General features: G+C 28.6%; 2 protein-coding genes across 3 annotated transcripts in view; one reads left to right on the top strand and one right to left on the bottom strand.

The window, feature by feature from the left end:
• The window catches only part of jagn (jagunal), a 137,484-nt gene that overhangs the window by 51,200 nt on the left and 62,213 nt on the right, over window positions 1–24,071 (bottom strand). The window lies entirely within an intron of this gene.
• The window catches only part of LOC135949572 (exocyst complex component 4-like), a 42,960-nt gene continuing 27,353 nt past the window's right edge, over window positions 8,465–24,071 (top strand). Inside the window, exon 1 of the mRNA XM_065499167.1 lies at window positions 8,465–8,552. The gene's annotated coding sequence lies outside the window, so the exon portion shown is untranslated. The remainder of the gene's footprint in view (window positions 8,553–24,071) is intronic.

Raw genomic sequence — 24,071 nt, 5'->3', positions numbered from 1 at the left:
TCTTGGTCTAGTCTTGGTCTAGTCTTGATCTAGTCTTGGTCTAGTCTTGGTCTAGTCTTGGTCTAGTCTTGGTCTAGTCTTGGTCTAGTCTTGGTCTAGTCTTGATCTAGTCTTGGTCTAGTCTTGGTCTAGTCTTGGTCTAGTCTTGGTCTAGTCTTGGTCTAGTCTTGGTCTAGTCTTGGTCTAGTCTTGGTCTAGTCTTGGTCTAGTCTTGGTCTAGTCTTGGTCTAGTCTTTTTCTAGTCTTAGTCTAGTCTTGGTCTAGTCTTGGTCTAGTCTTAGTGTAGTCTTGGTCTAGTCTTGGTCTAGTCTTGGTCTAGTCTTGGTCTAGTCTTGGTCTAGTCTTGGTCTAGTCTTTTTCTAGTCTTGGTCTAGTCTTGGTCTAGCCTTGGTCTAGTCTTGGTCTAGTCTTGGTCTAGTCTTGGTCTAGTCTTTTTCTAGTCTTGGTCTAGTCTTGGTCTAGTCTTGGTCTAGTCTTGGTCTAGTCTTGGTCTAGTCTTGGTCTAGTCTTGGTCTAGTCTTGGTCTAGTCTTGGTCTAGTCTTGGTCTAGTCTTGGTCTAGTCTTGGTCTAGTCTTGGTCTAGTCTTGGTCTAGTCTTGGTCTAGTCTTAGTCTAGTCTTGGTCTAGTCTGGGTCTAGTCTTGATCTAGTCTTGGTCTAGTCTTGGTCTAGTCTTGGTCTAGTCTTGGTCCAGTCTTGGTCTAGTCTTGGTCTAGTCTTGGTCTAGTCTTGGTCTAGTCTTGGTCTAGTCTTGGTCTAGTCTTGGTCTAGTCTTGGTCTAGTCTTGGTCTAGTCTTGGTCTAGTCTTGGTCTAGTCTTGGTCTAGTCTTGGTCTAGTCTTGGTCTAGTCTTCGTCTAGTCTTGGTCTAGTCTTGGTCTAGTCTTGGTCTAGTCTTGGTCTAGCCTTAGTCTAGTCTTGGTCTAGTCTTGGTCTAGTCTTTTTCTAGTCTTAGTCTAGTCTTGGTCTAGTCTTGGTCTAGTCTTGGTCTAGTCTTGGTCTAGTCTTGGTCTAGTCTTGGTCTAGTCTTGGTCTAGTCTTGGTCTAGTCTTGGTCTAGTCTTGGTCTAGTCTTGGTCTAGTCTTGGTCTAGTCTTGGTCTAGTCTTGGTCTAGTCTTGGTCTAGTCTGGGTCTAGTCTTGGTCTAGTCTTGGTCTAGTCTTGGTCTAGTCTTGGTCTAGTCTTGGTCTAGTCTGGGTCTAGTCTTGGTCTAGTCTTGGTCTAGTCTTGGTCTAGTCTGGGTCTAGTCTTGGTCTAGTCTTGGTCTAGTCTAGTCTGAGTCTTGTCTAGTCTGAGTCTAATTAATTCTTTTATATCTCTGTTTAACCCCATCTTTTTCAAAATATTAATTTTATTTCCATATTTTGCAATACAAACAACAAATATTTGCTTATTTTGTGTGTCGAACAATTTTGACAGTCTACATTTTATTTTGTATTGTATTTGTGTTAAATGTCATTCACACTTAATAAACATTTATTTAGTTGCAAATTTCTTTATGTTTAGCTGTATTTGTTTCAGTGTACATGTATGTTTTTATGCATCCATGAGTATGTTAATTTAAAAGTTCTTTTTTTATGGTTATTTTATTTATACAAAGTCTGTTGTTGTTTATTTTTGAAAAACAAAAACTTCAAATGTTTCTAGCTTTTATTGGGGGCATTAGTGTCGAAAATCTGTTTCGTAGATACAGACATCTCTAACAGAAAATGTGTTTATAATAAAAACAGAATAGTAAAATATGTTTTGTTAAAAAATTAATGGAAAATTAGTGTTGGCAATGAAATGGCTTTAAAGTTCAAATCATAGTGCCAACTCACACCTGTTGCTAGGAAAATTTCCATAGGATTTTAGTTTAAAGAAAATATTCAAGGAATAAATTAATCTGCTAATTTATATCCTTTCCTATCTGCACTTTCATTTATTTAAGAGAAAACAAATCAATTGTTTACTGAATTTTAAATTTCTTTAATATTTTCATTCATCATACGCCTTCCTCTTTTCAATTGCTTTAGAATTTTGCTGTGTGCTGCATGCTAATGGGCCAGTTGACTGCTGTTTGTGGCAAATCACAACTCAAAGTGACACACACATGATTGACAGTTCAACACAGATACAATTTGAGAGATTAAAAGCTAAAAATTCTGATTTAATAAAAGAAAATACATTTTAAAATGTTTATTAAATGGAAATTGTATTGTTTAAAGAAATAAAAGGAAATGGAAATTTTTGGCATATGAAAGTGGAAATTTTCAATTTAATTTCGTTTTAGGCTATTTTCATTTAAGTCTAATTTTCAGAGATGTATGCATTTGATTTTTGCCCAGGGATGAAACATAATGAAGTTATAGACTGGATATGGAACAGACTAGACCAAAAACTAGACTATAAACTATGCTATTGACTAGACTGGGGACTAGACTCAGTAACTGTGACAAATCTATTCAAATTTCTAGTTAAGATTTCTTACATTGACCCCCAGTAACACGAAGTCTGGTTATATTTTACTGACAGTTTTCATACAAAAATAATTTCAACCGACTGTATAACTATTAGTTAAGGCATAACCAGACTTCGTGTTAATGGGGGTGCGTATGAGTTTTTACAAAAACTCATGTAAATAAATTATGGATTTACTTTCTCATCCTCACAATATTCTCTGAATTTTCCACTGCTATTTTCAAATAAAATTTCTTAAATTCAAAAAAACTGTGAATCTTTTCTATAAACCAAGGTCATTTTATTAGGATTTTATTAAGAAAATCCCACGAAATTCCAAAGTACATTCAACCATAAAAAGAAAAACGTTTTATTTTTCTTCATGGCTTCTTTATAAATTTTTAAGCTAAATCATCCATTTTCAACGTTTAATTTAAAAAAGGGGTTCTTCAACTCAAATTAATGTACATACTCAAGTTAATGAGAGTTTGGTTGTATGTGAAATTGTCAAGACAATGCTAAAAATAAAAAACAAAAACAAAAGAAAAACCGTTAATACGAGGAAATTAAATGCAGGTACAATTACCTTATTATTCCTCCATTTTTTATATTTATTTTTTGTAAACGGCTCTATAGAAATGCACAACAAATACATACAAACAGCCTCCCATAAAAACAAATACACACACCCTGTTACAACAATGTAAAACACAACAAAGCCTGCAATATGTAAACAAAGCAATGCAATGCTCATGAGTATTTTCAAAACAATGCTCTCGCATACAATATTAAACAAACACACAACACACTTTATTACGAACCTGCAGAAAAACTTGGCTGCACTTATTTGTACCGTGTAAAACATAACAATTGTTTTAACAACAACAACTACAGTAAAATATATACAAGACAGAACCCGTTACTTGTTTCTCTCCCTCTCTATTACATGGTTTTCTTTCTAACCTTATATTATTAGTTATTTTTCCTGCTAATTTATGTTAATTTCTAATAATAAATTTAGTTTTAATGTGAAAGTAACTAAAATAATAAAATTTTTATAACCGACAGCAAAACAAAAAAACTTAGTATTGTGCCAAATCATTCATTATTAATTTGTGTTACTTTATTGCGTTTTATATTTTACCAAACCAATGAACTCACACACAATTTACTACAAACATAATTTTGTGTAGCTGCTGCGAGTGTTTGTCAAACCACCCTCCAGTTAACAACAACCCAGTTAACTCTGACCTAGGGCACTGGTTTTTATAATGTCTCTAGACCTCATTATCATGCCACTTTTTCTATATTTTACATCTACCTCCCTCCCTTTTTCTATTTTTCTTTTTAAGCCACACAATGTTGAATGAATTTATGAGATTTGCTATGAGCTCCAAGGGGATTTAAATGGGCGGTATGAGGCCGGCGGTTGGGCTGGGGGTTTTGAAAATTAAGTTGTACGTTAATGCAACATAAGTAGGTGATGATAAAATATGGCATCAAAATAGAAAAAAAAAACTAAACAAAACAGAAAGAAAATATTCTATAGTATAAAAAAAATTTCTTAAAACATTAAATTGTAAATAAATTCAGCTTTATATTCAGCACGAGAGCTTAATTTGATTGTCAAGGGGTAATAAAAGCTTTTGCTTAGAAGGAGTGAGAGCAGGCTGGCCAGATACTTTGCATAGCTATCGCCAAAAATCCCCCAAAAAAGCCACTTTTTCTATAGAAAAACTTGTCTGTGCCAGAGCAACTTTTTCTATAGAAAAACTTGTCTGTGCCAGAGCAACTTTTTCTATAGAAAAACTTGTAACAGAGCAACTTTTTCTATAGAAAAACTTGTCTGTAACAGAGCAACTTTTTCTATAGAAAAACTTGTCTGTAACAGAGCAACTTTTTCTATAGAAAAACTTGTCTGTAACAGAGCAACTTTTTCTATAGAAAAACTTGTCTGTAACAGAGCAACTTTTTCTATAGAAAAACTTGTCTGTAACAGAGCAACTTTTTCTATAGAAAAACTTGTCTGTAACAGAGCAACTTTTTCTATAGAAAAACTTGTCTGTAACAGAGCAACTTTTTCTATAGAAAAACTTGTCTGTAACAGAGCAACTTTTTCTATAGAAAAACCTGTCTGTAGCAGAGCAACTTTTTCTATAGAAAAACCTGTCTGTAGCAGAGCAACTTTTTCTATAGAAAAACCTGTCTGTAGCAGAGCAACTTTTTCTATAGAAAAACCTGTCTGTAGCAGAGCAACTTTTTCTATAGAAAAACCTGTCTGTAGCAGAGCAACTTTTTCTATAGAAAAACTTGTCTGTAACAGAGCAACTTTTTCTATAGAAAAACTTGTCTGTACCAGAGCAAATTTTTCTATAGAAAAACTTGTCTGTACCAGAGCAAATTTTTCTATAGAAAAACTTGTCTGTACCAGAGCAAATTTTTCTATAGAAAAACTTGTCTGTACCAGAGCAAATTTTTCTATAGAAAAACTTGTCTGTACCAGAGCAAATTTTTCTATAGAAAAACTTGTCTGTACCAGAGCAAATTTTTCTATAGAAAAACTTGTCTGTACCAGAGCAAATTTTTCTATAGAAAAACTTGTCTGTACCAGAGCAAATTTTTCTATAGAAAAACTTGTCTGTACCAGAGCAAATTTTTCTATAGAAAAACTTGTCTGTACCAGAGCAAATTTTTCTATAGAAAAACTTGTCTGTACCAGAGCAAATTTTTCTATAGAAAAACTTGTCTGTACCAGAGCAAATTTTTCTATAGAAAAACTTGTCTGTACCAGAGCAAATTTTTCTATAGAAAAACTTGTCTGTACCAGAGCAAATTTTTCTATAGAAAAACTTGTCTGTACCAGAGCAAATTTTTCTATAGAAAAACTTGTCTGTACCAGAGCAAATTTTTCTATAGAAAAACTTGTCTGTACCAGAGCAAATTTTTCTATAGAAAAACTTGTCTGTACCAGAGCAAATTTTTCTATAGAAAAACTTGTCTGTACCAGAGCAAATTTTTCTATAGAAAAACTTGTCTGTACCAGAGCAAATTTTTCTATAGAAAAACTTGTCTGTACCAGAGCAAATTTTTCTATAGAAAAACTTGTCTGTACCAGAGCAAATTTTTCTATAGAAAAACTTGTCTGTACCAGAGCAAATTTTTCTATAGAAAAACTTGTCTGTACCAGAGCAAATTTTTCTATAGAAAAACTTGTCTGTACCAGAGCAAATTTTTCTATAGAAAAACTTGTCTGTACCAGAGCAAATTTTTCTATAGAAAAACTTGTCTGTACCAGAGCAAATTTTTCTATAGAAAAACTTGTCTGTACCAGAGCAAATTTTTCTATAGAAAAACTTGTCTGTACCAGAGCAAATTTTTCTATAGAAAAACTTGTCTGTGCCAGAGCAACTTTTTCTATAGAAAAACTTGTCTGTGCCAGAGCAACTTTTTCTATAGAAAAACCTGTCTGTACCAGAGCAACATTTTTTAGAGGAAAACTTGTCTGTACCAGAGCAACATTTTCTAGAGGAAAACTTGTCTGTACCAGAGCAACATTTTCTAGAGGAAAACTTGTCTGTACCAGAGCAACTTTTTCTAGAGGAAAACTTGTCTGTACCAGAGCAACTTTTTCTAGAGGAAAACTTGTCTGTACCAGAGCAACTTTTTCTAGAGGAAAACTTGTCTGTACCAGAGCAACTTTTTCTAGAGGAAAACTTGTCTGTACCAGAGCAACTTTTTCTAGAGGAAAACTTGTCTGTACCAGAGCAACTTTTTCTAGAGGAAAACTTGTCTGTACCAGAGCAACTTTTTCTAGAGAAAAACTTGTCTGTACCAGAGCAAATTTTTCTATAGAAAAACGTGTCTGTACCAGAGCAACTTTTTCTAGAGAAAAACTTGTCTGTACCAGAGCAACTTTTTCTAGAGAAAAACTTGTCTGTACCAGAGCAAATTTTTCTAGAGAAAAACTTGTCTGTACCAGAGCAAATTTTTCTAGAGAAAAACTTGTCTGTACCAGAGCAAATTTTTCTAGAGAAAAACTTGTCTGTACCAGAGCAAATTTTTCTAGAGAAAAACTTGTCTGTACCAGAGCAACTTTTTCTATAGAAAAACTTGTCTGTGCCAGAGCAACTTTTTCTATAGAAAAACTTGTCTGTGCCAGAGCAACTTTTTCTATAGAAAAACTTGTCTGTGCCAGAGCAACTTTTTCTATAGAAAAACTTGTCTGTGCCAGAGCAACTTTTTCTATAGAAAAACTTGTCTGTGCCAGAGCAACTTTTTCTATAGAAAAACTTGTCTGTGCCAGAGCAACTTTTTCTATAGAAAAACTTGTCTGTGCCAGAGCAACTTTTTCTATAGAAAAACTTGTCTGTGCCAGAGCAACTTTTTCTATAGAAAAACTTGTCTGTGCCAGAGCAACTTTTTCTATAGAAAAACTTGTCTGTGCCAGAGCAACTTTTTCTATAGAAAAACTTGTCTGTACCAGAGCAACTTTTTCTAAAGAAAAACTTGTCTGTGCCAGAGCAACTTTTTCTAGAGAAAAACCTGTCTGTACCAGAGCAACTTTTTCTAGAGAAAAACCTGTCTGTACCAGAGCAACTTTTTCTAGAGAAAAACCTGTCTGTACCAGAGCAACTTTTTCTAGAGAAAAACCTGTCTGTACCTGAGCAACTTTTTCTAGAGAAAAACCTGTCTGTGCCAGAGCAACTTTTTCTAGAGAAAAACCTGTCTGTACCAGAGCAACTTTTTCTAGAGAAAAACCTGTCTGTACCAGAGCAACTTTTTCTAGAGAAAAACCTGTCTGTACCAGAGCAACTTTTTCTAGAGAAAAACCTGTCTGTACCTGAGCAACTTTTTCTAGAGAAAAACCTGTCTGTACCAGAGCAACTTTTTCTAGAGAAAGTTCATGTCACTGCCTTTGGTTACATATTTGCAGATATATTTGGTAAGTGGGCGTAGACAATTTTTCTTTCTGTAAAAAACTATTGTAGACTATTGCTAACATTTAGAAAAGGCGTTCTTCGATTTTAGATGTATCGAAAAAAAGTGGCGCAGCCGTTTTCCAATTTTATATCAATCGAAAAAAGTGGGTGTGGTCAATTTTTCATTCAAGAAAAACTTAAATTTTTATTTATTTTTCTTTCCGTAAAAAGATGGACTATGACGAACATTTAAAAAAAATTTTGTCAAAATCGGTCCAGCCATTCTCAACTGATGCAATTACCAACGAACAACATTTTATTTATATTTATTTTAGATATTTTAGCAAACTTTGTTAAAATCTAGAATTTAAATGTTAAAATATTAGAAACATTTAGATTTTCTCAGGAATTAAAGGAAAATCCTTAAATATTACCCTTACTAACCCTATTCCAATAAATTGCTAACAAATTCTACCATCTGGTAAACCCCGTTACACTTAACTCTCTTTTTTTTTTGGTATAAAAAAATAGAGAGAGAGAAAAGCTTTGTTTACATACAATTTTGCCGAGTGTAGCAAAGAATAACGGAAACAAAACATAAAGCGCAAAAGTTAATGTTTTGATTTTCAACTATTGTTAAAGTTTAGTTAAGTGTTGTTGTTGATTTTGTTGTTTTTAGAATTCTTTCACTTGTTCTTCTTATTGTGGTTGTTGTTGGTTGGTTGTACTCTTATGTATTGTATTCTGTGTGGCATACATTTTGTTTTGTTGTTGTTTTTACTATTTGCACTTTTACAGTTACTGCTATTGATGTTGTTGTTGTTGTTTGTCTTGTTGTACATATCATGTTTATACATGAAGATGTTGTTTATGTTAAGGAAGGTTTATAACCTACTAACGGTGTCAGTTACTCGGTGGACGTCAAAGCGTTATTATTACTTGAATAAAACGGAACAAATATCCAAAAAATATCTAAATAAAACAGGACTTTTGGTAAAAACTTTATCAAGTGTTAAAAGTTTGTGAAATTGTTTTAATTAATAAAAAGTGTTAACTTTATTTTAATAAATTTGGAACTGAAAAATTTAAAAAAAAAATCGAAAATATGGAAAATCAAGACAACCAACAACAGGAAAAATCTGCTACACCAACTCCTCCCATACCTTTGAATTCAGGCAATGCAAATGATAAACTTAATGTAAGTTAAGGCGCAATTTTTTTTCATTCATTAATTTTCAGCATTTTTTGTTTTTAAAGTTTTCAAGTTTGTTTTCTTCCAAAAAAAAGTAAAAAAAAAATAAGAGGCTATTGAAAAGTTTTTGTAAAGGATTTCATGAAAACCTCACCAAATTTTTGTAGAGTCTTGAAATCTTTGCAATTATTGCCTAATTGCAGGATAGTCAACCATATTGTTCGAAAATTTAACACATACAAACTATTTTACTTGTGTGAAAATGAGTGTGAAGTGTCCTTTAAGTGTTTTTGAGAATTTACAGTCTGTTGGTTTTTTGTTCAAAATTTTAAGATTTATTCTCTATTCAGGTAATACTTGTTTAATTTGGCCAGATTCAGTTGAAAAAGACCTATAAAATTTATTCTAAAGCCAGTTAAAGGTTATTAAGGATCAATTTTGTATTTCATCATGTTGTACTCATATTTTAGGTGGTAAATATAGCTGTGTTTTTGAAAGAAATTTTAGTTTGAAACTAAAAAAAATTAAATTAACATTTTCAAGTAACATCAAATTTTTAAAATTTAATAAAATTTGTAGCTAGTGAAAATTGCAAAATTATTTTCTTTTCAAAAAAAACGGTGATTTCATAACTATATTAGTTTTTCCATTTTAAAATAGTAGTAAAACTACTACTTTTTGAAAAAAGTATGGAATATGTAACTTTTTTGTATAACAAAAGATTTTGTAAAATTTAAACTTTAATGTGAATCTATTTTTGGTACAAATTATACAAAAAGTAGTAAATTCGTTACTACTATTTAAGAAATGTAGTAAATTTTTATAATTTTTTCATAGAATTGATTAAATATGAAACACTGATATCAAAAATATATTAATTTTTCAATTTTAAAATAGTAGTAAAAATACTACTTTTTGAAATAAGTATGGAAAAAATTAGTTTTTTGTATAACAAAAGTTTTCTTAAAATTTAAGCTTTAAAGAGAGACCACTTTTTATATGAATTTAACAAAAAGTAGTAAATTAGTTACTACTATTTCCAAAAAGTTCTCAATTTGATTAAATTGTATATAGAATTGATTAAATGTGATACGCTGATTTCAAAAATATATTAATTTTTCAATTTTAAAATAGTAGTAAAAATACTACTTTTTGAAAAATGTATGGAATAAATGAGTTTTTTGTATAACACAAGTTTTCTTAAAATTTTAACTTTAAAAATAGACCATTTTTTATATGTATTTAACAAAAGGTAGTAAATTAGTTACTACTATTTAATAAAAAGTACTCAATTTTGTTAAATTTTTCATAGATTTGATTAAATATGAAACGCAGATTTCAAAAATATATTAATTTTTCAATTTTAAAATAGTAGTAAAAATACTACTTTTTGAAATAAGTATGGAATAAATGATTTTTTTGTATAACAAAAGTTTTCTTAAAATTTAAGCTTTAAAAAGAGACCACTTTTTTATATGAATTTAACAAAAAGTAGTAAATTAGTTACTACTATTTAAAAAAAAGTACTCAATTTGTTTAAATTTTTTATAGAATTGATTAAATATGAAATGCTGATTTCAAAAATATATTAATTTTTCAATTTTAAAATAGTAGTAAAAATACTACTTTTTGAAAAATTTATGGAATAAATGATTTTTTTGTATAACAAAAGTTTTCTTGAAATTTAAACTTTAAAGAGAGACCATTTTTTAAATGAATTTAACAAAATGTAGTAAATTATTTACTACTATTTCAAAAAAAGTACTCAATTTGGTTAAATTTTTCATAGATTTGATTAAATATGAAACGCAGATTTCAAAAATATATTAATTTTTCAATTTTAAAATAGTAGTAAAAATGCTACTTTTTGAAATAAGTATGGAATAAATGATTTTTTTGTATAACAAAAGTTTTCTTAAAATTTAAGCTTTAAAAAGAGACCACTTTTTTATATGAATTTAACAAAAAGTAGTAAATTAGTTACTACTATTTAAAAAAAAGTACTCAATTTGTTTAAATTTTATATATAATTGATTAAATGTGAAACGCTGATTTCAAAAATATATTTATTTTTCAATTTTAAAATAGTAGTAAAAATACTACTTTTTGAAAAAAGTATGGAAAAAATTAGTTTATTGTATAACAAAAGTTTTCTTAAAATTAAAACTTTAAAGAGAGACCACTTTTTTATATGAATTTAACAAAAAGTAGTAAATTAGTTACTACTATTTCAAACAAAGTACTTAATTTGGTTAAATATTATATATGATTGATTAAATATGAAACGCAGATTTCAAAAATATATTTATTTTTCAATTTTAAAATAGTAGTAAAAATACTACTTTTTGAAAAATTTATGGAATAAATGATTTTTTTGTATAACAAATGTTTTCTTAAAACTTAAACTTTAAAGAGAGACCACTTTTGTATATGAATTTAACAAAAGGTAGTAAATTATTTACTACTATTTCACAAAAGTAGTATGATATTTTTAAGTTTCCATTTTATGCCACCATTTATTTTATATATTTCTTTTCATTCTTGCCACATTTGTTACAATACTTTCCATTTTTCTTCACTCAATACGTGCTTTAAAAAAACTTTATATAAAATTAATACTGTTTTCCTTAAACAAATTTGAAAGTTTGAAACTTTTTTCTTTAATTTTGTTTTGTTTTCGTGTGTCAGAACATAATAAATTGCATTTTCTTATAAGAAATTCCATGCATCATTCATCTTTTCTATGTTACTGGTTGTTTGATAAACTTGATATCAGCAGCCAAGCAACCAAACAGCTGGCCAGCCAGCCAAACAACCACCCTTTGTAATAAAAGTAAAAGTTTTAAAGTTGCTTAAAGTTAAAGCTGGAATTAAAGACTGGTTAGGGAATTAAATAGTAAAGAATTCATTCTAAAAGAAATGCTAAAAATTGTTTAAATTTGTGCTGAATTTACACCAAAGACAAATATCAATGGCGATAATGTAATTCTCTATATTTGGTGGGAGCAAAAGGGTCCTATCTATTATGACCAGAACAGCACAGGGAACCTGTACCGAACAGAAATGATACGTTTAAAGCGAGCATTAGCCGAAAAACGTCCTGAATATGCGACCAGACATGAAACTTGAATTTTTAAATTTACTGTTTTTCACAAATTGTTTAATGTTATTAGGATTTTTGAAATTTATTTCCTAATTTCTTTGTTTTTTACCCCCACAATTTCTTTATTTTCTGTGTTAATTAAATTACATATATTTAAATGTCAACATTGTCTGGGTAATTTGTAAAAGTGTATTTTCTTAACAGCAATTAATCAATAAATCTATATTAAAATAAATACAAAATAATGATAAGATCGTATAATTAATATTAATTAAACATTCAAAATATACGCTCTAGAGCGTATACGTAACATTAATTAATTTATATTTTCATTTTGAGACTTAACTCAAGCCCCTCTAGCTTGTCTAATTGCTGGAAATTTAAATTTTATGTAAATTTATAAAACAACACCCAAAAAACAAAAAGGAAAACAAGTTAAAAAACAAATAAATATTTGTTTTAACGCCATAAAATGAAATTTACGGCGTTTGCCTTTTTCCCCAATTACCAATTAAATCTAAGAAAAACAAGAAAAACTTTCAGTTTCTAGGATTTTACCACAAAAGTTTTGGATGTTTCTTATTTTTTCAGTTTCAAATGCACTATAATCAAACCTAACTAAAGAAAAGGTTGAAAGATAGAGAGAAAGAGAAAGGATGAGAGTGAGTGAGTATCTTGTGTTGGTTGGCAAACAAACAATAAATTATACCCTTCGGTTATTTGAAGATCTACTACGTCTTTAATTAAATTGCCCAAAAAAAAACGAATAAAACTCGTATCAAATAATAAAAAACAATTGAAGAAATAAAGAAAATCCTTAAAGCAAAAACATTTAACTTTTTCTTTCATTCTTTGAAATATAAGCAACAAAAAAAACTCGGCAAAAAAAGTTAAACCAACAAACGATGTGTAAAGACTTTTAAAAGTTTTTTTTTATTTTTTTCCTAAAAAAAATATAAGACTTCAATAAAGTGCTAAATATTTTAACAGGATGTATAATAAATGTGTTTTATTAAAGCCAGGCAAAGTGTCAGAGGAAATCAAGAAGAAGCTAGAAAAATAAAAAGAGAAATAATTCGGCAGCCTAAAAATATGCTAATATATGTGCAAAATAAAGTAGGGAGGTGAATTTTTTAAGCAATTGAGGTTGGAATTAATTTAAATCAATATTAAACACATTTATATTAAAGGTTTTCAAAATCTTAAACAGTTTTCTGTTACCTTAAGCATTAAAGTATAAGAAACTAAAAAAATTTCTACTTTTTTTAAATAATTATTAAAGTTTAAACTATTTTAAAAATCGTTTGAAAAAATCTTGAAATTACAAAAGTTTGAAGCAAGATTAAAAAAAAATAAATTAAAAAATTTCCTTAATTTATTAATTTTGTGGTAGTTTAGGCTTTTATCTAAAAGAAACTAAAAAAATATTTTATGGTTTTTTGAAAAATTATTAAATTTGAACAACTTAAAAAATCGCTTTAAAATTTAAAAGAAAATTGAGGTTAGATAAGTTTGAAGGAGAATTAAAAAATTATGTATTTAATAATTTCAAAGGTATAATAATTGTTTACTAGTTTAAGCTTTTATCTAAACGAAACTATAAAATTTTTTTTGAAATTTTGTGAAAAATTATGAATTTTTAACAATTTTTAAAAATCAACCTAAAATGGTTGAATGAAACTTGAGATTAGACAAGTTTGAAGCAATATTAAAGAATATATTAAAAACATTTTTACACTATACATTTATTCAAAGTACTGGCCATTGTTAGCTATAACATTTTCTCATCTTTGCGGCAACATATGAATTCCGAGCCAAAAGAACTGTTGATCTTTTGAGGTCAAGATCGAATTAAGACAATATCGGATAGTCTGTTTCAAATTGAAGCGTATCGCAGAGAGAGCGTTCTGCATCTGCATCGAAACAAATAGTAGTCGGACGGGGCAGGGTCTGGTCTATAAGGATGGTGAGGCAAAACTTCCCAACCACTTCATTGTAAAAAGTTTCCAAAAGGTATTGCAACATGTGGCCGAGTGTTGTCATGATGGAATATCACAGTTTATTCTGGGCGCTTTTTGGCCAATGCTCGCTTCAAACGAATCAGTGTGGTTCGGGACAGGTTCCCTGTGATGGTCTAGTCAGATTTCAGCAGCTTATAATAGATAGTACCCTTTTGCTCCCACCAAATACAGAGAATATCCTTAGCTCCAATGATATTTGGCTTTGGGGTCGATCCGACTGGTTTGCCGGGTTACACATTCGATCACTTAAGCTTCGGGTTATCGTAATTGATACATTTTTCATTGCAAGTAATGATTCGGTGCAAAAATGAAGTTCTTTTGTAGCGTTCAAACATCATTTCGGACATACAAAATTGTATTTCAAGGTATCTCGCCTTCAATTCGTATGGTACCCAATTTCCCTGCTTTTAGATGAATTATGCTGCTTTCAAGCGGTTTGAAATTGCTGCTGTAGTAGCTCCCAATGATTTCGCAAAGCTCTTGTTGAGTTTGACAACAATATTCATGGAGTGCAATGCCTCCAATTCTTGATCTTCAAACATGTTTGGCTGGTCTAAGCGATCTTGGTCTTTCGTGTCAAAATCAACCATCTCTGGCACATTGAAACACATTCACCATAAGCTTTGGTGAGCAATTGCAGTGCTTCAGCAACACTATTTTCCAATTAAAAAAGTAAAGTTAAACTTCCCGCATTTGACGCTTTGTTGGCTCAACCTTCGATATTTTCAAAGTAAAAAAAAACTTTGTTTTAAATTTTAAATTTTTTTAAAAAAACGTAAAATATTTTTTAGTTTCTTATAGTTAAAATCTTAAGCTACTAAATAATTATTAAATAAATGAAATCGTTAAATATATATTTTTTGTTAATATGGCTTTAAACTTGTCTAAACAAAATATTATAAAAAGCAAGAGAGATTCTTTCAATGTTGACATTAAAGAATTTTTTTTTAAATTTTTGTCTTATTTTGCATATTTTCCATTTATTTTATGGTAAAATTTTGAAATAAAATTCTTAATGTTTTACTTAACCTCACTTTGAAAACATTTAAATACCCAGCTCAAGTGTAAAGAAGATTACCAGGCGTATAAGTAACAGTTGAAATACAAAAACAAATAATACTTATACGTATTGTGGCACAGTTAACAACTACGCATTGTACTCGTTCGTTCGTTCGTTCGTCGTACATCTACCACCCACATAATTGACATTTAAATGATGATGCATCATCATCATCATCATACCGTTAAGCCGGCAGGCAGACATTTTACAATACAACTGACGGACATGGACACAGCAAAGCCATTCAATTTAATTTATAACACAATCAAGTAGCAGCTACCAACCAATAAATGATGTACAAATTTCCACATAATTAAGAGCGAATTAAAATGACAAAAACATTATTCTTAAGGCAATCAAATGGAAACTGATAGCTACAAAAGGCACAGAGAGAGATATTTAAAATAAATGTTTTAAAAATTATAAGAAAAATTTAAAAAAATATTTGAAATTAAATAAAATCCTTCAATGAGGTCAGTGATAGAATCAAGTCAATATACCCACAAAAAAAGGAAATCTTATCATTCTTTGTTATAACACTCTACCTTTATTAATACACTCAACCTAAAAAAAATACAACTACACAGAAAACTACAACAACCAACCAGAAAATGCACAACGTTTACACAAATTATTATCACTCTTAACAACAACTAGAAAAAAAAGGAAAAAAAAACTAGAACTTAAAACAAAACAAAACAAAAAAAGAACAAGCACAGCATCTAACTACTTTAACTAATACATTTACACACACACCCACTCTATCTCTCACTTACATGTAAAAACAGTATGGCCATCCTCATCACAAAGTTGCTTTCTTCTTAATTGTTGTCATTATTTACAGTATAATAACAAACTCAAATCTCACTCCCTTGCCCTCTCACACTCTCCCACTAATGTTTACTATGAAACAGCCATGGAAATTTAGGTAGTATTTTACTTTTTGTATTAGTTTTAAGAAATCTTGAGATTTTCTGGAAATTTTTCAAGGAATTTAATAGGATTTTATGTTTATGAAACAAATGTTGTAAAGAATTGTTATAAATTCTTTATGTTTTGTTAAATAAAGTTTAGTTCAACTAAACTAATGATTATTTCTAATTATGTAGGAAAATTTTTTTTTTAAATTTAATAGTTTTAATAAAATTTATAATAATGAAATTGTTTAATATATATTTTTTTAATATTGCTTACAAACTTTGCTAATTTAAAATTGTGTTAAACCATTTTATATTTTTTGAAAAAGTTTAAGTTATTGTTTAGCTTAAACCATAGAGAAATACACAAAGAGCGGTAACTAGAAAAACCTCAACCAAAAAAATTACTCAAAAAATCACACATGCGAGTGTTGTTTTTGACTTCACATAATTTTTTTTTAAATACATTTTCACCACGTAGGTTTTTGACAACTGAGTTAGGTCTTAAACTGTCAAATTAGGAAATTTTAATATTGCTTCAAACTTCAGGCCAGCCAAAAAAGTTCGAAGATCCAGGATTGGAGGCATTACACTCCATGAATATTGTTGTAAAACTTAACAAGGCCTTGCAAAATCATTGGGAGCTACTCAAGCAGAAATATCAAAACATTTTCGAGCAGCAGCATTAATCTAAAAGCAGGAAAATTGATTACCATACCAATTGAAGGCGGGGACCTGAAAAGATGATTTTGTATGTCCGAAATAATGTTTGAACGCTATAAAAGAAAATCATTTTTGCACTAGATCACTACTTGCGATGAAAAATGGATCCATTATAATAACCCGAAGTGTAAGAGATCGAATGTTAAGGCCGACCAACCATCAGATTCGGCACCAAATCCAAATATCCATGGCGCTAAGGTAATTATCTGTATTTGGTGGAAGCAAATGGGTCCTATCTATTATAAGCTGCTGAAATCTGATTCGTTTGAAACGAGCATTGGTCGAAAACCCCCAGAATATGTGGCCAGGCATGAAATCGTAATATTCCATTATGACAACGCTCGGCCACATGTTGTAACACCTGTTAAAAACTATTTAGAAAGAAGTGATTGGGAAGTTTTGCATCACCCGCCTTTTAGTCCAGACCTTGCCCTGTCCGAGTACTATTGGTTTCGATCGATGCAGAACGCTCTATCTGGGATACGCCTCATTTTGTAACAGAATATTGGTCTCAAAAGAGGAGCAATTCTTTTGGCTCGGAATACATATGTTCTTCACTGAATACACGCATGTTGAAAGCAACAACACTTTCGTATGCTTTGCTGGTAAACATTGACGACTGCGATCATCCATGTAGATTTTGTTTTTGTTTATCGTATGATATTTTAAAAATGTGTGTGTTGAAAGTGAGTTTTTTTTTTTTTTTCTTTGTATGAATTGGTTTTAGCAACAACAAATATTGAATAAAAAGTAGCTTTTCTTTAAATGTATTGGTGTTTACTCTTCCATAAGGAACTTGTGGGCACCCCTGTTTTAAACAATAAGCAGCTGTTACGAACAAAAATCAACTATTGTGAATGAAAAGTTCATAGGAATATCACGATAGCAATATTTCACTTCGAGGAAAATTTATATTTCATGGGAACATAAATTTCACAAAAAATTCATTAAATCTAGCTTAAAATAGCATTCTATACATTTCAATCTGGTAATAATCTGTATTTTCCAACCCTGCCTTATATGGTGTTTAACTGTATAAATTGTCTGTGTGGTTGTTGTCATTACAACACATTGTTTTACTGTGCTTACATTTTCATGATGCTGTATTGTTCTCTGCCTCTCACTCTCTTTCTCTTTCCCGTGCATTTAAACAAAAACAAAGTTCATGTAAAGGACATTGTTCCATAAAAATTCTTAAAATAATGAAAAAATTTATAAAATAAAACTTAATAATGCATGGATATGAATGTTTATAATATGAAATAATATTAAATGTGTGTTTTTGCGAAAGCTGGACAAAAAGTTATTTTGAAATAATAGAAAAACATATGATTTAAAAAAATGTTAAGGAATTTTTATAGATTAGAATAAAAACTACTGACCCCCATTAACACAAAGTCTGGTTACTTGTTAACTTATAGTTATACTGTTGGTTAAAATAATTTTTGTATGAAAACTGTTAGCTTAACATTAAGAAACGTAAAAAGTTATTAATTTCCAAATAGAGATCTTGGAAAATCAGAATTTTTAAACTTATTTGAAAATCTAAGTAATTTTGTTCTGTTGAGCTCTAGACTTTTTCTATTAAATTTTATGATTAACCTCGTATATTTAGCAAAAATGCCTTTAGAGCAAAATAATACATATTAAATGTTATTTATGTGTTCAAATATGCACAAATCCCTAAACTTGTGCTAATTAATGAAATTTTATGAAAGTATTGCATTAATTTATAAAATTATTAGGAATATTTGTTCAATAAAAGAGAACTATTTTTGAAAATTAATATATTTATAAGCTAATTTAGCAATAATTAATTAATTTTAATACAAATTTTGAAACTTAAAACAAAAGTTTAACAAAAATCCTTTACCTTATGTTTGATATTAATTTATTTCAGTTCAATTAAAGTAAAAAAATTCAAATTGAATTTATTTTTTTTCTTTTTTAAAAAAATCTGAATTTTTTTTTTAAATTAAATTATACTTAAATTCTTTGTTGTTTAAATTAAATTATAAATTTTCTTTTATTTCAATTTACTTTAATATTCTACTTATTTTTATTGTTTCCCAAAATATAAACAATTTACTTAAACAAACATTTTTTTGTGGCTATTTATCAAAAACAAAAAAAAAAATAAAAATTTTAAATTATTTATAATTAACTCAATTATTTATAGAAAATGTGGAATATTTTCATTAATAACACTGTGAAATTTTTTTAAATTATATTTTCAACAAGTAAACCTTGACGTTTGGCGCCAAATTATTTCTTTTTTTGATTTTAATTAGCTTGATTTCCTGTAACAAAGTGCAGTGTTGATTGTTTTAATTTTCGTATTAATGTAAACAATAACAGGGTTGCACTTAGAGAGAGAGTGATAAAGAGAAAAAGTGTACAAATAGAGTTACCTTACCTAATAGTTTGATCATTTAGGGTAGCCATTGTATGTTGGGTGTTAATAATAAGGATTTTTAGCAAATTCTTTAATTAAATAAATAAAAAATGTTTTAAAGAACTAAATTTCTTATGTAGAAGGCTATTACATTTTATATTTATTGATAAATCATGTTTAAATATCTTATGAAATATTTACTTGAATATTTCATAATATTCTCTTGTTATTTTTGTAATAAATACAAAGCTATTTATAGCATTGCATCATTATTTATTTAAAGCAGATATGTACACCGTTTATGGAAATTTCTGTTACTTTATCTTGAAAAAAACATGCTGCGTAATAAAAAAAAGACCCACAACTCCCTTTAATAATTCATGTATTTTCTTTATTTTACATTTATTTTTTTGCTGGTTTTATATTTCTTTTATATTCCTTTTTATTTTTCGCAACGTAAACTATATAAAAAAAATGTTTATTCTTATGGCTGGCTGAAAATCAAGAAATAATTCAAATAAAGATTTATCCCTTTCCTGTCTTTTGTTAAACATATTTGTTTTATAGTCATGCATATGCATAAATGTATTGTTTGTTAAAAGTATATGTATGTATATATTTTATAAAGATTATTTGCAAATATGTAGAAATTTAAATATTAAATTTGTGATATTTTTATAAGGAAAACTAAGGGTATTCATTTGAAACTAAAGTAGCAAAAATAAAATTTATAATTGACTTTAATGAAAATATTGGGTGTATGCCATAAAAATGTCAGATTTTTTCAAATGGTTAGCTTTTATTTTGAAACATTTGTACAATATAAATTTATTCAAAGTATTGGCCATTGTTAGCTATGACCTTTTCCCATCTTTCCGACAAATGCTCGCTTCAAATGAATCAATTGTGTTCAGTACAGGTTCCCTGTGATAGTCTGGTCAGATTTCGGCGGTTCATAATTTTGCTCCCACCAAATACAGATCATTACCATGGATATTTGGCTTCGGTTTCGATTCGGCTGGTATTGATTAGAATTTCTATTTTTTTTCTTATACCATGATAAAGGTCAAAATGGTTGTCACGATAACAAATTATCAGTATTATTTATTAGTATTATTGCTTCGTTATTACAAAATTGTTAGTGCTTTTGTTATGATAAATATTTGTCAAGTATAGACAGGGGCTTAATAATAATGTAAACAATGACAGGGTTGCACAAAGAGGCAGTGTTACCGGATCACTTAATTGAAAGTGTGATGGATTTTTTTTATAATTGAAGATAATTAGAGATATTCTTTAATTAAATCAACATAAATTGTCCAAAAATGTTTTAAAACTGTATTTGTTTAGCATAAATATTTTTTGTTTTGTTTGAAAATGTATCAAGAAATAATGGAGAAATTACTGATATTAAACCAGGTCAAATACATTTGTTAATCTTTAGCAAGTTTGTTTTAAAACACTTTTATATTTATTAAAACCACACCTAAATAAATTTAATCCCATCACCTTTAAGCTGACAATTGAAAATTTTTTTTCTCCTGAAACATAATATTTACTATATGACATTGCGTCACTGTTAAAATTTCATATTTTCTTTAGGCGAATTAAAATTGCATGAAGTGTATATACGGAAAGTACACGTCTTTTGCTACACACAAACAAATTTTGTACTTCATAAATATTGCCAATATTAAAACACCCACAGTGAATTTTAAAACATCTAATTTTTCTATATAAAAAGTGTTTTTTTTTTTTTTTAAGTTAAACATGACGCTGTGAAAGAAAGTGTGTTTTCTTGCATTAAAGATTTATTTTTAAATATTAACATCTGAAAGAGCATGTTTCTTTTGAAAAGGTAAATAAAATTAAGGCATTACGCATCATGCTAATCATGAAAGTAGCTTAAACATGAATTCTAAGAAATCCAGCTCTTTTTGTAACTGGCATAATTTAGTATTTATGTATGGATGTCAGGTTTTTAGCGTGTTTACCGCGTTGCCAATTATTATTTTTCGTGGTTATTCTTTTGACAATTTCACGTACAAACAGTGAGTGTTAAAATAGAAAATAAATTATATAGAATTTAAGTGTAATTTTTAAACTAAATAGAAGAAAATACTAGTTTTATATTCAGTAACATAATCTTTAATAAATAATTAATAATTATAGGGAATTTAAAATTTTATTTTTAATAAACTTTTGTTTATTACATATTTTGTATGAATTTATTTAAATTTTCTGGAGATTTTATAAATCATATTGCTTTACATTATGTTTTCTTAGGCCTGCAATAAAAAGTAACCAGACCTGACTCCCTTAAATGTCATATTAATGACATAATCATAATGAAATACATTTATAATTATTTTCATTATCAATTTGTGCGTGTGTGATAATATACATACTTATAATATATTATTCTGTATGTTTTATGTCTACACAAGTATAAGCCTACAATTATTCATTAATTTTTCCTTTTTGACATTCTGACATTTCCAAATAACTGAAATAAAGTCACATACACAATAAATATTAAAGTAGTATAGTGGTAAATCTAATAATTTTGTGTACAAACAAACACATTTTAATTCCTTTAGGTTTGATAGAGACCATGTATGCCTTTAAGGCAAAATATTTTTCTTTAGGATGATTTCAATTCATGTAGTTTAGAATTATTTGAAACATATGTGTCCTTTTGTAAATGAAAAAGAGGTGAAGAGATTTCTTTTCACATAAATATAGCTCCCTGGTAATCTAGTGTAGAGTCAATTGTCACTTTGGTGGTCCTAAGTAATCTAGAGTTTAATCAGTTTATTATTTTTTTACATTTCACTTTAGAGACAAGTTATTTTAACAGAAAAGTTTTACTCATAGATAAATACATATAGATCAGAATCGTTCCTATCAAAGACCTTACTCTGTTGTCAAAAACCTAAATGGTGAGAATATTAGTAAAAGAAACTATGTGAACACAAAAACAACGTATTGTGATTATTTTGTTTGAGTTTTTCTAGTTTCCGCTTTATGTTTCTCTATGGTTTCATTTGTAATCTAAAGGGTGGTCATTTGGTTATTTTATTCATCAGAGATAATTGCCACTTTTAAGTCCCTAAGTAATCAAGAGTGTAGTCAGTTTAAACTTTTTATATGTGTTTTTTTAGAAATTAGTTATTTTAGAATTTCGCCGTAATTTCAACGAATAGATGTAAAATACCTATTAGATAACTATTCTATATAATAACTATGGTAGATATCTATTTGTTGAAATTACGGACATAAGTCTGACTAGGGGACAATTATCTTCCTTGCACCTTGTTAAATTATTTATCAAGTTAACAGTTAGAGAACTGCTAAGCTAACTGAGTCATTGTTATAAACCAGACCAGCCACGATAATGTCTCTTTGTAATCTATATGGCGGAATAGTTACTAAACTAGCCAAAAGGGGGTCAATACTGGTAACATGTTTCTTAAAATAGTATATTAAAACATGCAGACAAATACAAAATGTTTGAGTTAAATAATATTGAGACATAAATACTGCATATTCTACATATTTCCATTTAAAATATAGCCAAAATCATAAAAAACTGAAAGTTTTTTTTTTTTATATTATTGCTTTTATATAACTTTTTGTTTTGTTATTCCCCTCCCAATTGCATGTGCAAAAAAAAAACAATATCAAGAGCAACAAATTTTAATAAAAATCATTCAGAAAGTTTATGAAAAAATAAAATAAATAAAACAATATGCATTGCTCTTGTTGTTATTCAATACAATAGCTATTATACTGCAAAAAAAAATAAACATTTATCTTCATTTTATACACAGAGTCATGTAAAACTGAAAAAAGGAAAAATATGTAATTGTTGCAGTTTTCATTAAAAGTCAATTAAAAACCCATAAAAATAATATTAATAAAAAAAAGTACTTCCACAAACAAGCGGACCATGTAAAGGGGGATCATTGATTTAAAAGCAGAGTGGGAATAGAGTGAGTTGTATAGTTAAAGAAATTTAAAAGAAAAAACTTCAATTTAAAGTATGAAAAATATGATTTATAATAAAATTTAATTTAAATATTATATTCTTGATATTTAGCTCTTATTTGTGTTAAATAAGCTTAATTTTTTCGGCCAACAATTCGCAGTTTGGGTTTTATTTTAACATATCCTTTGTGGCAACACTGTTAACAGAGTACTCACACTTGTTGTTGTTTGTTTTTACACTTGCAAGGAGTGTGAGAGCAATAACAGTTAATTTTTATTACTTAATTTATTTGTTTACTTATTGTTTTCATATTATTCTTTGTGTGTATATCGTCAGTATGTTGCTTTGTGTAAGTTTATATTTATTAAATTGTTATTGTTTACTATTAAACAGACACGATACAAACCGAGGCAACTCACGCAGAAAAACGGGTCTCTCTCTCATTCGTTCTGTCTCCTAGGCAAACAACAACAATAACAATATGAGGTTTAGAAAACATTGCCTAACTATGTAGGGATGTGTTTATGTTTGTAATGTGAGTTTTTTTTTGACGTTACACGTAAATAAACACAATTCAAAAAATCAACAGGTTAAACAAATTTGTTTAATTTTGTTGTTGCGTATGTGTGTTGTTTCTATTGTTTATAAAAAGTTGCTGCTTTTTGTAATGTTTATGTAGGTTTGTTTATTTATGCGTTAAGTTTTCGTATAATGTTTCGTTTTTTATTTTCCTAAACATTATTAGGTTTCTTTTTGTCTAGTTAAACATACATTGTTTTTATTTATTGTTAATTTGTATTTATACTAAATATACTATATAGCTTTTCTTTTAGTTTTTTTTGTCAGCTTTTATAACATTTTCTTTTTCGCTGACTACAGCTAAATATGTGTGTTTTTCTTTTTTTAAATTAAATTAACACCCCATTGTTGTTGTTAGTTTTGGCTTGACAGTTTAATTAAACGTCAACCAATTTTAATTTGATGTATTGTTTCTTTACATGCCTGCTTTTTTTTGCCTAACCGTCAGTTTTTGTGATGTTCCACAGCAAGTAGAGGTTTGTGTACAATTTAACGAGAAATTTTCATAAAAAATTAAAATAACTCTTAGTTAAAAAAGTAGTTTAAATAAGAATAATTGATTTGACACCTAAAGCTTAAAGTAAGGATCAGCTATTCAACGAAATACCAATTTAATTAAAATTTTATACTTTTTATCACAATATCATAACACTGTACCTTTAAAATCAGTTGTCTTACTCAAAATTTCAATAAAAATTAAGATTTTTCTAACAAATTCCCACTGTAACTGACTAAT

The sequence above is a fragment of the Calliphora vicina genome, chromosome 1, assembly GCF_958450345.1.
Source record: "Calliphora vicina chromosome 1, idCalVici1.1, whole genome shotgun sequence".
In the NCBI taxonomy this organism is placed as follows: domain Eukaryota; kingdom Metazoa; phylum Arthropoda; class Insecta; order Diptera; family Calliphoridae; genus Calliphora; species Calliphora vicina.
Note: the sequence above shows the minus strand (reverse complement) of the source record. Positions and strands in the feature narration are given on the sequence as shown.